This window comes from Mustela erminea, chromosome 7, assembly GCF_009829155.1.
Source record: "Mustela erminea isolate mMusErm1 chromosome 7, mMusErm1.Pri, whole genome shotgun sequence".
Taxonomy (NCBI): Eukaryota; Metazoa; Chordata; class Mammalia; order Carnivora; family Mustelidae; genus Mustela; species Mustela erminea.
Genome location: NC_045620.1, coordinates 111,182,765 through 111,197,223, shown reverse-complemented (window position 1 = coordinate 111,197,223; position 14,459 = coordinate 111,182,765). Strand labels below are relative to the sequence as shown.

Below are 14,459 nucleotides of genomic sequence, written 5' to 3'. Positions count from 1 at the left end.
CAAGGGACGGCAGATGGCACAGCTAGTGTAGCAAATATGTTTCCTCCTTCAGAGTCTGAAACATAAAAACAAACCTGTTGGACAAAAACCCTCCATGTTTTCTAGACTCTGCTGTCAGGAACTTCCAGCCAACAGAGCACTGTGGTAGGTAGGTCAGGTGCTGCAGCTGGAAGGTCAGGATGGCCCGTCGGCAAAGCTTTCCTTCCTCTGAGTCCACACTGCCAGCAAGGCCCTGCTAAGCCCTCTTCCTCTTGCTGCTCCCTCCCTGGGGGCCCAGCTTAATGTCCCCAGCCCTGGACCACTGCTCTGCATGGATGCTGTGGAGAGAATTTATAGATAAGTCTTTATTTTCCCTGGAGCAGAGAGAGGTCCAGGTAAATTCAGGGACGTTGCCAAGTGCTGTGGTCAGGGATTGCAAAGTCTGCCAGGAGACCCCAACAGCCACCTAAGCCATCAGGAGATGTACAGTTACAGCAAAGGCTAGCCTGCCATCTTGGGCCCAGGGGGTCTAGGAAAGTTCCAACTCATTTCCTAAAATAAGAATGACATTTAGTAAGGCAGTCTGGGAATGGAAAACAAGTGGTGAGAACCTCCTCCCCACTTGTCCACAGGGAGTCTCTCAAAGCCTGGTGACCTACAGAGAGTAGGACAAGAACACAGCCCACAGGAAAACTGCTCTGCTCATCTCTCCACGTAGCCCTGTTCTTCCCCTCCTCTGCTCCAAACCCCCAGCCCAGCCAGGCTCAGAGGAGGTCACAGGACACTTTTGACCATGATCCCGGCAATGGGAGTGATGGCCAGTCCCGGGAACACCTGGGAGGCCAACCCAGCAGAGGGGGTTAGGGTGAGCACAATGGCAGCTGCCTGGAGGCCAGTTTCTCCATGTGGTACTCTCTTCTAGGATTGCTGCACGTTCTTCCTATCTGGTCTGCTGGTCACCACTCCCATCTTCTCCAACCCCATCTCCACATCAGCCAGAAGGAGCATTTCCAGGTGCAAGTCCAACATTGCTACTCAGTTGAAACCTATGATGGTTTCCCAGAGTCCTCTGACTCAGCCTGAACCCCAGCTTGACTTTGAAACCCTCATGCCCAATCCCCTAGCTCTCTCAGGTGTTCCTGCCCACAGCTGCCCCTCGCGCCCCAGGCTCCAGGCTCACCCAGCTCACTCCAGCTGCACACAGGAAGAAGGCTGGTGGGTGGGTTTGCAGTAGTTCAATCAAGGGACAAATTATGTGCTGGAAAATAGCCTGATGGGTCGTCCAGTGCGATGGACTGGAGCCAGCCAAGGTTTCCTCAAATTCTTTCAAGAGGTTGTGCTTCTTATCTCAGGGAAACAACCATTTCTTGGGAACCCAAGGAGACAGAGAAGAGAAACTGTGCTCCACACAAACATCCTCGCAGAGCTTGGGGGCCAAGGCAGGGGGCTCACCCAGGACACTTGGCAAGACAGGAAGATGGCAGAAGAGATGAGAGGCATTTGCCAGGGGGGCTGTGATCCAACATACTGTGTCTCTTCCCAGTGGGCTTCAGGACAGATGGAGCATTGGTCTGCTTCCTGCTCCCCACCCCTCCTAACCTACTGGTCACCATGAAACAAACCAGGACACCAGCACCTGTTTGTCTTTGAGCCACCATATAAAAATATGCATGTAGCTTGTTTTAAGACCAGACAGCTGATAATTGATTCACAAATCGAAATTCCACTTTAAATTCTACCACAAATGAAAATCACTGGCCAGTATTGCCTGAGCCTGGATCCCTGATACCAGATGAAAGCCTAACCCACCTTAATTTCCTTGTTGGCACCGATAACTTAAAAGAGACTCCTCTTTTATTGTAGACTATGAGATCAAATTAGAATTCATGAAGCTACACATGTCTTTTCCCAGTGCTTTTAATAAAGATAAACACTCTCATTGTCAGAAATTAAACAAAATGAATTTTAGGGAATGTAAGTCTGTCCTGCCTTTGAGGAGGTAGTGAGCAGAGGAATGAGCAGAGAGAGAACCTGCGACTTTTCCTTTCCAGGCTGTGGGACACGATCAGCTCAGCCAGTCCTTGGGCCATGCCTCTTGCTCGTCCTGCATTCCCAAGTTTCCAGGCTAGTGGGACTTCCTAATTTGGAAATCAGCACAGAGCAAACCCTGAAAGGACTTGGGTGTCCTGCCGTGAACTCCCTGAGAGCCAGTGGCCGTGGTTACATAACACACACCTCATTTAACCCCTCCAAAAGCTTCCCAGAGCTCCCAAGCTGAGTGGGAGATGAGGCTCCGGGCCCCCATTCACTGACACTGTAACACCCACATGCTGCCTTTCTGCAGCATAGACATTCCGTCCCAGGCCTGCCCTCTGAAGCCCTTTCCACCTTCCCCGAGCTCCCATCCGGAGGTGGTGTCTGGAATGTCACCTCCGGCCAGCCCTGGAAGGAAGGGATTTCTTTGCCTTTGCTTTGACCCTGGTATCCACACAGGGCTACGCTCATCAAAGGTAGATAAGCAGTCTCTGGGTGAAGACAGAGAGTGAGCAAAGGAGAGACAAGAAGGTGGAGGAGAGCTGAAGAAAGGAAATTTGTAACTTACCTTGTGTTCATTTGGAACCCTTTCGGGGGCTCTCGAATCCCAGTGCAGGCAGGTCAGTGTCCATGGAGGGGTGACGAGTAACACTCCCGGCTCCTGCCTGGGGATCTGACTTCATCCATCAGACATCTCCACCAGAAGTAGCAGGCGAGTAGTGGGGTTGTTGGTCACAGCAGACGTGATCCAAAATTTATTTTGTATTTACTTATAAATGCTGTTTTAACATTCACGGGAATTTTAAACAAGAGTATAAATCATTCCTGATCCCCAAAACACAACAGATTTTACTCTTGCCTAGTCCTTCTGATTGGCTTTGGTTTAAGTGTTTTATTTTGGGATTGGACTGAGGGCAGCAAATTCCTGTCCAAATCAACAGAGATTCTTGTGGCCAGGATGTGCTCATGTGTTATGATTTTCTACCTCTTTCAGCTGGAGAGCTCCTGGTGGGGATAGGGGACATAACTTCTACTTTGGTATCTCAGCATTTTGCCCCCCACACTGTACTTACTTAGTAGGTGCTCACTAAATATTTGTTACATGAATGGGCACGTTGCCTCAATACCATGACCTTGACAGAAGTGTACGTTTAAATTAGGAGAGGAGCAACTTATTATTATTATTTTAATCTTGAATAAATTAAATATTCTCTGAAAATAGAAAGCAGGGGCCAGAGTAGAGCATCAGAATGTCACCCAGAGGCACTAAGGTCAAAGTTAGAAGGGAACACAGTGTATTGAGTCTTATGGGAGGAATGACAGAAATGGGAAAATGAAACCAACAAGCTGAACACAAAAGCAGGACGGGGAGACAGGGGATTAATGCTCTGGGACAGGTAGCTGACAACCAGGTCAGTGAACTGACGGGGTCTGCCAGGGGCATCACTGTGTTGGCACCCCACATCCATTGTAGGGGATAAATGTGGAGGATTCTAGAAAGCTCACCAGGCTGAATAGTACCTGCTGCTCACACATCTCATGCCGCTTAAGTAGAAATTCTGCTTTTGAGGGTAGAGTCGTAGTTACCGATGGGGAAATTACTCTCTAGATAAGAGTAGCAATGACCATGGGCTCATGACATCATTACTTATGGATCACACAGACGAAAATCTTTCATCAAATGTGATGGAATTTCCATCCCATTCCACAAATTGGATAAAACTATGCCTCTTTCTCATTATCACTTATATTGCCTATTTTCCAAGATATCCTTACATTTATACCCCCAGTGTAGTCTAATTCCACACTGGAAATCTAAATGTCTTGATTGAAGCTTTGGAAAATTCTAAGAAGGGTGCTATTGACCACCAGATCAGGCACAGAATAACCATTTCTTTAGTGACAGGATTATGGTCTTCTTTTCTGGAGACATGAACCTCCTCCATAGGGCAGGGACCCCTTGCATGACACTGGAGTAATTCCTGGAGAAGGCACCTGGCTTTGAGCTGGCCTGTGGCTTGAGCTGGCCTACAGAGCAGTGCTATCTGTCCTCCTTCTGGACAAACTGAGCTCATGCTTACCTCCCAGTCCTGAGCTTCTCTAGTAATCCTTGACCAAATCTGGATTTGGGAGTTCTGGGATTCTGTTAAATCTTGTTTAAGAAAAACAAACAAATAAATAACTACATGGTATCATGATATAAAAACTTCTTTACAGGGTCAGGTAATCTGTCTGTGAAGACGTGTGGTGTTAAGAGTCAATCCCACATGATGGATAAAGTGGAATGTGAATTTCCAGATTGTAAATGAGTTAGGTAATGACACTCAGGAAGTCATAAATATCTGTGGTTTCATTACAAAGTGCACATTTTGGAAACGCTTCCAACAAATCAACCTTGCTTAAATATCATCCATCTCTTAGAACTCTCTTATGCCATCAGCCTGATCCTGTGGAATACTTCTTCCTGCTATCTCTCACGCCCTTCTCTTCCTTGGCCCTCTGCCATTATCCTAGCTCAAGTCCTTATATCACCACACCGCTGGGTCATTGCAGCAACCTCCTCATCACTCTGCCTGGTCCCAACTGCTCTCTGCCTCTCATCCATTCTGCACACCCGGCTCAGGGCTCAATTTCTCCTCACATCATCACTTTCAGCATGCTGTCGCTCTACTCAGAAATTTCTGACTGTTTCCTATGGCCTTCTGAGCGAAGGCTAGAGATCCATAGTTTGCTAGTCAAGGTCCTCCAGGTTCCAGCTGACCTGTCAGAAGTTCTCTCTCTCTGTTGCTAAAACCACCAGCCAGCGGGAGGTGCCCACTGTCTCTTCCCAGCAAGCCTGTGCCTCTCTGTGCTTTGGTCCCCGTGGCCAGCCTCCATCCAGATTGTCCCTAGAGAGCCCTTTCCCTTCCTCTCTGCCTATTCAAACACAACTTTCTACAAACTTCCTACAATATAGGTGATAATGGAAAACCCAAACTATCTACAAACCCAAACTCCCTAAAGTTTTTCTCAACTTCTCCAGTCCATCTTGGTCTAATTGAATAGCCTTCTTTCAATCCTTATTCTATTTAAATATAAGCTTTCTAGAGATGCAGAGTAACTTGAATCAAAAGAGGGGGGAGAGGAATTTCAGATCCCAATACCTATGGTAGCCGAGCTACTTTGGGTCAGAGGATCGTACAGGTGAACACACGCTCACCCTTCGCTGTGTCCACATGCCTCTTAGCTCAGAAAGGTGGCAAGGAAGCTTGTGCTGGCTGGTTCAATTTGGCCAAGGCCAGGAGACCCCCTCCCCGGCCCTGCTCCCTATAGATGGGGTCCACACTTGCCCTCTCCTTTGTTATGCTCCACTGGTTAATGTTAAAACCACATACTGTTCCTCACTTGTTTTGAGGCAAAGGAAAAGAAAGGAGATGGAAGCAGATCAAAAAGGAGGTATTCATTTTTATTCATTTCTATTCCACTGTATCTGTGAAAGTCACTTCGGAAGACAGAAACCACTCTAGATACTTCAACTGGTGAACTGGTTACAGGTCGTAGAGATACTCACAGCTGCAGTAATCCAGGACCCCCACTAGAACTGGAGGATCAGCAGGACAGAGGCCATAACCAGGCCAGAAACCAGGGCTCCCTGGCTAGGACTGTTTGGTGGGAGCGGGGGCCACGGAGAGAGGGGCTTCCCTGGAGGACCAAGGGCCTGAGAGGAAACAGCACCACTGGGAGCAAGGCCAGAGGGAGGGGGAAATGTGAGAAGTGGCCTCCAGTCTTCTCTTCCAACCCCCCTAGGTCCCCCCCCCACACACCCCACGGTGCCTCTGCTGGTGGAGACCGCCTGCAAACTGGAGGGTGGGGAGCCTGGGGAGAGTGGGGTGGACCTGAACACACTGGCAGCTGGGTGGCAACAGCTCTGCATGACCTCACCCCTCCACAACTCCACACTACCACACTACAGCCTCCACACCACCCTCCTCACACCTCCTCACACCTGTCAGACCCTCCACACTTCCCTACTGCGGGACACTCACTCCCTTCCAGATGATCCTCAGACCTCTCTGTGATGCCCTTACAACTTTGACCTCTGCTGTCCCACCCCTGGCCTTGCCCCCACCTTCACCACCCCTGGGCTCCTGCCTGCACTCCCATGCTGAGCTCCAAGGGAAGACAGCCTGCAGAGGGAGCTCACTGGAGCCACCAGACAGGGACCATGGAAGCTCCGCGTGGGTCTCATGGCTACTGGAGGCTCCTTTGAACCCCTTGCTTGGGTTGATTTCTGGCCTCTCTGATCTTGGCTTGCCCAAACCTTTCCCCAAGTCCCCAACCAAAGCTCTCTCCAGGCTTGCTTCCCACTTTCCTGAGACACCTGAAGCCATGAGTAGGACCTTTCTCTATGTCTCTCCCCTCAACTGTGCTCCATCTTCCTTTCTCCTTGGACCCACACCTTGGAAGGAGCTCTTGTCTGTCTCCACCCAAGCTCTTGACCCTGTTTCCTCCTGTCTCCTCTGCACTTGGCTCCAGGCATCGTCCCTTCTATTTTTCTGCTTTATATCTTCCTTCTCTCTGTCTGTAGGTCAGCACGGGTGCTTTCTTACAAAACAGCAACAAACACAGAGAGTCCTTTGACCCCTTTCATCCCTTCAAGCAAATTTTCTAACTTTCTCTTTAACTTCAAATTTATTGAATGAGCAAGGTTAACCCATGATCTCTTTTTCATGTCTTCGAGATTGTCCATTCCTGTGGCTTTTATTCCTCTTCTCCTCAGACTGCCTCAGCAGCACTGGGCTCCATTGACAATCTCCCTTACCCCCACCCTTTTCTGGAGTCCCTTCCCCCACTTTCTCTGAAGCTGCCCACCCTTTGCTCTCCTCCTCTCTCACTCTCTCTGACAAGTTTGTCTCACTCCTCCTGTACAAACATGTGGGTGCTTGCTTGGTCTCTGTCCTCAGTTCCCATCATGCTTACCCTATCCTCTGCCCTTGGGTCATCTCCTCCAGCTCCACTGCTGTCTTCAGATGGTCTTCAAATCAGTCTCTTGGGTCTAAATCTCTGGAACATAAGCTTGTCCCAGTTTTTCAACCATCTCTACAAATCTGAATATCTTTGGCTGCCATAAACTCACTATGTCTCAAATTACTCTTATTTCTTCCTATAAGCCCTCAATCTTTACACTTTTCTCAATATTCTACCTCAATTCTACCTTACTTTAATAAGGTCTTTGACTTACCCCTCCCAACACCCAGTCACCAAGCCAAGGAAATCCTATGCCTCTTTCATGTCTCTATCAGCCTTGTCTTTGAACAAGCCCTTATATCTAAAAATATATATATTTTGAAACATTTCATACACATGAGCATAAGCAATGACTATTGTGTGCTGAGGTATCCGGAAGACCACGGTGAAATCACAGGAGAACCACTGTATATTTTAAATGTTTAAGAGACACCACATAATCCATTACTTTGAAGTTATTGGGACCTAACTACTTAAAAACAAAACTATTAGGTATTTGGTTTTGTCTCAAGACACTGAAAAATTCAGTGAGACACTAAGAGTACTCTGAGCTGAGAGAATTTGTGAAACTCTAGTACCTAGGGTTTCAAAGAAAAATTGATTGACCACCTATGTGCCTATAAAACAGCACAAGGCACAAAGCATTTAACTACTGTTTGAATGAGGCAAGGAGAGGAAACAAGATGGCGGCACAGGAGGCTCCTGGCCAACCTCCCCCAACAGATACACCGAATGTACAGCTGTATTCGGAGCAATTCTCTCTGACAGAAATCCAGAAACTAGCTTAATGACTCCTACACACCACATGACAGAAAATGCCCACATCAAAATGGATAGGAGAGACCAGCACACACCTTCACCACAAACCCAAACCCTGGCACATTGTCATATAATCAGGGGGATCCTCAACTCCTAGCTTCTCCCTGAGGGAGTAAAGGATTTGGACTCCACATCTAGTACCACAACTTTCAAGGTTCCCACCAGAGAGATGGGCCCCCAGACACCAATGAAAAGCCAATGGCGCTTGTATTCATGACACCCACAGGATCCTAGAAAACAAAGAAGCGTTTCTTCACAGGCATGTGAGCACTCGCTGAGGTTGTCAGCTCAGAGCCCAGCACTGAGGGAGCAGGCAAAAAAGCCTATTGCCCAATCTTTCCTTGTGAGGGGTTGATTGCCTGCTTTACAACCGGTGATCTGAGGATCCAGTTTCTAATCCACATGCATCTCGGGATGAGCTGCAGCCCTCCCAGGAACCCAGGGAAGCCACTGGGCACTTCCTCCACCTTCTCTCTCTGCTCATCCCAACTGTAGCAACCAGATTGCCAACATTTCTCTGGCAAGCTCTTGCCCCGGGGCCCCTGCTTTTGTGGCTGCTCTTCAGGAATACTATATCGTATAATTATAATTTGCTAAGAGAGTTGAACTAAAGGGTTCTCGATGAAAAAGAGGAAGAAGGGAATATGCCTGATGTGCTAACTCATCTGATGGTGGGAATCCTCTTGCAATGTATGTGTGTAGCAAATACCAGATTATATGTTTTTTTAAAGATTACATACAGGTCTGTTTATTAATTATAACTCAATAAATTTGAAAAATAAAAATAAATTAATTAAATTAATTAAAAATAAAAATAAAATTTAAAAATAAAACAAAATTAATAAATATATAAAATAAAATAAATACAGTTGAAGCCTAGTGGAACCTTGACTCTATGTCCTCCTCCCGTTTTTCTGTTCATCCTTCCTAGAAGTAACTACTTTCCTGAATTTTTGCACTTGTAATTACCTAGTTTTGCTTTGTCGTTTTTATTGCAGGTGATTGTGTTCCTAAAACACATACATATATATGCATGTTGTTTAAATCTGCAGGTTAACCTTTAACATGTTTTCCACCAAATGCTAACTGATCTCCTAGCTGATTTTCCCACCTCTTCAGATACCCTATTGCCATTCTTTGTATGTCTTTTCTTTCCTTTCCTTTTTTTTTTTTTAAGGTTTATTTATTTATTTGAGAGAGAGAAAAAGAGTGTGTGTGTGCAAGGGGCAAAGGAAGAGGGAGGGACTCCCCTACCCCTACCCCTGCACCCGTGGCAGGGCTCAAACCCCAGGCCCTGAGGTCATGACCTGAGCTGAAATCAAGAGCTGGGTGCTTAACCGACTGAGCCACCCGGGGCCCCTGATAATATGTACTTCTTTTCTTTAGTCTCTGACCAGTTCACGTCAGTGTTCAACAACCTTCAAAGACTCCCTCCTTCACCACCGAATCAATTCCCTTCCCAAACTTAATATACTGAGCTTTGCCAGTCACATAATTTCTCTGAGTCTCAGTTTCTTAATCTGTAAAATGGGAATGAAAATCCTCACCTTGCAGGGTTGTTCCAAAGACCCGATGAACTAGTTACATAAAGCACAGCCCTGGGACCTGACGCAGAGCCTGTAGGAGCACCATACACTGGAACTAATCTTTTTTTTATTACACCTCCCTGAGCTGTTCTTTTTTTTTTTTTTTTAATGATTATTATTATGCCTCTCTGAACAGTTCCCCCAAGCCATTGTACAGAGCCCCCCACATAGTGAACGCTCAGGAAATGGTTGTTGAATGTGAAATAAACCAGTCTCAGGCAACTCACACACAAGCTGATAATGCCCAGGGTGGTCAGGACTCCTCTTTTTATGGGTCGAGCTCCAACAGGAGGTTGGTATAGTCTACGCTGAGAGGAAGGAGAACGTTGACGATTGCTCATGCTAAGCAGCGTAAATAAGATGTTACGAATCTTTAAAACATTTTCAGTAGCAGCATGTGGGTATGAGGTTGGGCTGGGCTCCCCCCCACCCCCGAGCTGGCTTTTGTCAAGCCTTAGTTGGCTGCCCTCGGAGCAGAGCTGCTGTCTTGGGAAGACCGCAGGATTAGCTCCTACCCCAGCTGAAGGGCGGGAACCCACTCCTCTGACGTGCACGGTTGCCTCAGGACCTGGAATCCATTCTTTGCTCAGTTGCCAAAGGACTATTTTAGGTCCTGTCGAGTTGGCAGGAGTCCCCGGTACGCCCATGTCTCTGTGTGTGAACTGCTGTCACTCGCCTCTTCCCCTCAGGATTTTCAAAGAGGATGGAAGAAATTAATGGCTATAAATGACGGAGGCCCTCTAGTTATGATTTTATTTATGCATAATTTTGACAGGTTGTCTCCTTATTGAGAAATGGTATGTTTTCTACCCTTTGAGGAAAATTTGTTCTCATTAATCTGAGAAATGGTACTATTCATGTTGCTGGTGTAGAGGAAGAGTAATCAGTCTTAGCAAAAATACACCCCAAGGGGCCTGTGGTCCCTACAGAACCACCCATCTTTAATTTGGTTTGTTTCCCCGGAAGTCTTCAGCCTGGCCTCTCCATCAGCACTGCCTCACCTTCAGACTCGCAACAGAAAGTCACTACTTGTTTTCGAAGGAGAGCCATGTTTGAAAAACTGCACCTCCTGGAAAACAGAAAAGCTTGCATACACGTACAGTTATTTGAACTTAACTGTATACAAATATATTTCTATATATCCTAGCAACAAAACAGAACCGTGTTCTGTGAGGAAGAAAAAAAAAGAGTAGTGTTCTGTGATGAGAAATGTATATTAACTATGCAAAAAATGATTAAAGTTTATCTGTCTTCTATCTTGGGTAGCACAGAGCAACTTACCAAATGTCAATGGTTATGCTAACATTTACTTTAGCAAAGAGATAATTACAAAGGCTGAAAAGCCTATTGAGTCCATCAGATTGTCCACACATCAGCCAGTTTTCATCCAAACCAGTTTATAATCTAAAACAGGGAAGTCTTTACTTTAGATGTAACCAAGGTCATGACCTTTTGTTTTTCGTTCTGACTGAAGGTTCTGCGGCCTGAGTGACCCCAAGCAAGCTTCGCTTGTCTCTGAGCTTTCGAATGCATCTCTGCTGCTAATGTCAGCTGGGCGAAGGTAAGAGCCAACCGATGGTTCTAGTTGTAATTGCCACGAATGGGAAGTGTCTCTGTGGGGGCGACAGGGCCTCTGGTGCATTACAGCCCAGAGTAGTTGTAAAGGACATTTGCATGGCCAATTCACAGGGTCCTAAAGAGGTAGTCCCCATTTTTGTGTATCTTGTTTGAAAGTCCAAGTAACTCACAAAATGACCCTTTTCTTAGAGATCTTAGTTACGATCTGTGATTTGGCACTGTTTTGAAACTTCTTGCTTGCTGACTTCTGTGAAAAAGCCATTGTGTATCATACGGATGCATCTCAGCATACACAAGCGTGGAAAGGGTGGCAAGCCCAGCCACGTTCTCTTCCCAATGGCACTCAGCTCGGAGGTGCTTTGTCTTAATTTCAGATAGAACCTCATTGGGCAGTGGTCTCTACCACCGACGCTTTGCCCTGCCCACTCTTGGATTACTAAGTAAATAATTGCCTACAGCAGCTGGACAGCTTCTTCTCTATAGCAATTTTTAAAGCAATTTTTAAAAAATTTTTTAAAGCAATTCTTTTGTATGACTAAAAATCCCATGTAAAATAATAGCTCCTACTTACCCATTCCATAATCTCCAACCTCATTGAAGCCTATCGAGAACATGACATAGGTTTGCTATGCAATCATGAGAAGTTTCAGGTTTGAATGCTCAGGCTTTCAGCCAAATCTTCCTTTCCAGACAGGGCAGGTGGTAGTCCCAACCTTCTCCTTTTCACCACTGCATCATTTATCCATTCACCTGACAATTATCAAGAGGCTCCTGTCTGCTGGACACCACACTGGGCTTTGTCAACCTCAAAATGGAAAAGACTCTCAAAGGACAAAGTGACTTGGCAAGCAAGTCATTGCCACAGAATCACATCAGGCACTCGGAGGAGGGACTCATCGCCTTGCTTGAAGGATCAAAGAAGGTTCCACAAGGAGGTGATGTTTGTGCTTGATTCTGCAATAGTTTGCCTGGCAAAAGAGAAGGAGGGAAGGACTTTGAAGTTAAAAAATATATCAGCATGAAAACATAGGGGTAATATAAGGAGGATTTGGTGATATAAAGTGGGGAGTGACACATACACGCACGCATATATAATCCACTGTCTACTATATACCAAGCATTGAGCCAAGTGCATTTGTATGCATTATCTCATTTAATTACAAGACAACGCCCTGAACTAGGACTTCTTAAATCTCCATTTTACCAATGAAGAAGGTTAGTAATTGTTGTTACCCAAGGTCCTATGGCTCATCAGGTGTTGCTAACACCATAGCTGTTGCTCTTAGTGACCATCCAAGCAGGTTCAGACAAGGTGATAAAGGTCCTTCCAAGCCATATAAGGCCTAGGGTCTTTATCCCAATGGCAACCGGACACCGTTAATGTGTTTACAATAGGGCATCAAAGTCCTGTGGCTAAGTTTCAGAAAGATAATGACACAGCAGGAATGTGGAGGAAGGGGTGGAGTGGGAAGAGGCCAGAGACAGGGAAACCAATTAGGAAAGCATGAACATGGTCTAGGTCAGGACTGGTGGAAACTTGAATGAAGGCAGGAGTGAGAGAACAGCAAAGGTGGAGGTATGAGGTCATTCAGAAATAAGAGCGAAAGGACAAATGTAGAGTGCTGGATGGCCAGGGTTACCAGATTCTTTGTTGCAAACCACAGAAGCTATGTATTTGGTCTGGTTTAAGAAGAAAATGAATTCGCTAAATCATAGAGCTGATGGAGTGAGTCTCTGGGAGGGTCAGAGAATCAGAGCTGCAAGTTTTGCAATGAGAGAGGCACCTGAATTACATTAGACCACTCTCACAGAAACCCTGCTATCCTGCCACCATTGGGCTTAAGGACTTGGACATCTAGGTATCGGTTTCCTATTGCTGCCATAACCAATCGCCATACACGTGGTAGTTGAAGACGATGCACATTTTTTCTATTGCAGTTCTGGAAGTCAGACGTCTGAAGCGGGTCTCACTGGGCTTAAATCAAGGCACTCGCATCCCCTTGGCTTATGTCACCATCTTCTATCTTCAAAGGCAGCAGAACCACACCCGCAAACCTGTCTTTCTCTCTCATTTCTGCTTCTATTGCCATATCTCCTTCCCTCACTCTGCTCTTGCCATCACATCACCTTCTCTGACTCTGACCCTCCTGCCTCCTCCTTACGAGGACTCTACAGAGTACCTCAGGTCCACCCAGATAATCCAGGGTAACTCGCCATCTCAAGGTCCTGAGCTCAGTCACACCTGCTGCATGGATTCATGCTCAGGTTCTAAAGATTCGGACGTGGACATCCTCAGAAGGCTGTTATCCTGCCTACTATAGCCGTTCATCTTTCAGTTACTGGGTTCTAGCAAAGGACCTCATAAGCCCGGTCTGTGAAATGCTGGATGTCACCGCATCTGCCCTTACCCAGAAGGCTTCAGTGCCATCCTTCTTCCCGTCTGTAGGTCGCAAATCACAGCCGCCTGGGTTGTATGCGATCAGAGGGGTTTGGATCACATGCCCAAACCTTAGCTGCAGGGAGAGCTTACAAAGCAAGCTCTGACTTCCTCCTTAGGGATCATCAGGCTCTGAAGAGTGGGTGTCCCGAAGTTGCTGGGTGGTCATAAATTTGGCAGACAATGACTAAACCTGGTCAGACCTCAGGCTGCGGCATGGGTATTGTTGCCAGGATCACACGGAAGAGGAGCATCTGCAAAGGGGAACCAGAACAGTAGGGTTGGTGAGGGAGCCTGACACCATGACTCAGGAGTATTTGTAGACTTGGGGACATATGGAGAGTCTTCAAAGGCATGTGTGCCTGGGGTTTCCTAACAGTGAAGGAAGGGCTTGCACGGGGAAGAGAGATCAGACTTGTGTGTCTCCAAAAGGCTAGGACTACGGGCAGATACACTAGCAACGTGTTCTGCCTGTCAACCAGCACGCTCCAGAGACCTCGATGGGCAATGGGTTTGCTGCCACTTCAATTTTGAGGCAGAAGCGAGATGACAAGATTTGGGGGCACAAAGAGGGCATTCAAATATCAGATGAAAATTGCATTAGATAACTTCTAAGTTTTTATCATTTTGTTCTTACCCAATAACCCAGTTATTGGGGGGTAACTAAGGGTTAAATCATAATTTTACATGGAAATAGTATTTTTTTTAAAGATTTTATTTATTTATTTGACAGAGAAAGATCACAAGTAGGCAGAGAGGCAGGCAGAGAGAGAGGGAGGAGGAAACAGGCTCCCCGCTGAGCAGAGAGCCCGATGCGGGACTCGATCCCAGGACCCTGAGATCATGACCTGAGCCGAAGGCAGCGGCTTAACCCACTGAGCCACCCAGGCGCCCTGGAAATAGTATTTTTAAGAAGAAAATGCTTGATTTTTAAACTCTCGCCCTTATATTTAATTTTCTGATTCCCAATTCCTCACTTTTTTTTTTTTTTAAACAGTAAGTAACATTTTAAAACAGTA

The 14,459-nt window shown here is 46.4% G+C and overlaps 1 long non-coding RNA gene across 1 annotated transcript in view; it reads left to right on the top strand.

The window, feature by feature from the left end:
- Positions 1-14,083, top strand: part of LOC116596005 — a 91,687-nt gene extending 77,604 nt beyond the window's left edge. Inside the window, exons 7-8 of the long non-coding RNA XR_004287964.1 lie at positions 10,900-10,986; positions 11,694-14,083. This is a non-coding gene — a long non-coding RNA (uncharacterized LOC116596005). The remainder of the gene's footprint in view (positions 1-10,899; positions 10,987-11,693) is intronic.
- The last annotated feature ends 376 nt before the right edge of the window (positions 14,084-14,459 follow it).